The 1335-nt window shown below is 36.8% G+C and overlaps 1 long non-coding RNA gene across 1 annotated transcript; it reads left to right on the top strand.

Annotated features, from left to right (window-relative positions):
• The first annotated feature begins 62 nt into the window (after positions 1–62).
• On the top strand, positions 63–1310 carry LOC111648618 (uncharacterized). The gene is made up of 2 exons (XR_015436345.1): positions 63–238; positions 964–1310. It is a non-coding gene; the product is annotated as an uncharacterized LOC111648618 (long non-coding RNA).
• Positions 1311–1335: the final 25 nt, after the last annotated feature.

Below are 1335 nucleotides of genomic sequence, written 5' to 3'. Positions count from 1 at the left end.
ATCTCTGTCATGTATTTTTATATACATACATCACTCCCCAGTGATAAGAGATATGTAAATATTGATGCATATATGTTTTTGTGTTGAGGTTCATCGATACAACGCAGCGCAGGCGAACTCTCAGTCACAGCAGAACGTTCACACCACCACTCTGGCCCGAGCCAAGACGGAGATACTGCGCGTGATTGACATTCTGATAGAGAAGATGCCTGGAGACGTTGTGGATCTACTGGTCGAGGTAAAAAACATTACATTTCAAATGTTACATAAATAATAATGAACAAAGACAGCATTCTCCACAATCCTAATAAAGAAGATACGCATGCATATTTTAGATTTTTACAGAAGGTGTTTTCTCGAGATAACAGGATAATTATTCAGTTTTCTCGTGATAACACCTTTATCTCGAGATAATCAATAATGGAGCTTTGTTTTCTCAAGATGATTATTTTTGATTATATATTTATTTTTTAATTATTATTAAATAATTAATAATTATTAATAAGATAATTATTCTGTCATCTCAACATATGAAAAAGCTCCATAACAGAATAATTATCCTATTATCTCGAGATATAACAAAGCTCCATTATCCATTATCTTGTGATAACACTGTAATCTTGAGATAACGAGATAATTATTCAGTTATTTCAAGATAATGAAGCTCTGTTATTTCGAGATAATGGAATTATTATGTCGTTATCTCAAGATAGTGGATAACGGAGCTTTGTTTTCTCAAGATAATGGGATGATTATTCCATTCTGTCGAGATAATGAAATACTTTTATTAAATCCTTTTATCTTGAGATAACTGAATGATATAAGATGAGATATGAGATAACAGAGTTTTGTTGTCTCGAGATAACGGGATAAAGAAATATTTGCGAGATAGCCTTTCTCGGCTTCCTGTAATGAAACTTCTTGGGGAAAAAGACACATGCTCTCTCTCCCGCTCTTCTTCAGGTGATGGATATCATCATGTACTGTATCGAAGGTTCTCTGGTGAAGAAGAAAGGACTACAGGAGTGTTTCCCTGCTATCTGCAAGTACGTGTGTATATGGGTGTGTTAACAAGGCCCCCCTACATTTCCTTATAAGGTCAGTGGGGGGAGTGAACTGGGGAGGAGTTAAGGCAAGTTGACCCCTGGGTGTCTGAGCTGATGTCAGAGGTCATCTGCCTCGGGGCGTGTGGCTGGCAACTTAATCTGTGTGTCAATGTGTGAATATATTTACGTGTCCTTCCTGCCCCTTCCTGGCCTCAACATATCCATAAGGTTTGTGTTTCAGGTTGTATACATGTTTGCATAAAAGTGAAAAATAAAACAGTGGAGGTCA

This window comes from Seriola lalandi, unplaced genomic scaffold, assembly GCF_002814215.2.
Source record: "Seriola lalandi dorsalis isolate HSWRI2012SDOR001 ecotype SW California unplaced genomic scaffold, Sedor1 jcf7180002044098, whole genome shotgun sequence".
NCBI classification, from domain to species: Eukaryota; Metazoa; Chordata; class Actinopteri; order Carangiformes; family Carangidae; genus Seriola; species Seriola lalandi.
This window is presented reverse-complemented; position numbering and strand designations above follow the sequence as displayed.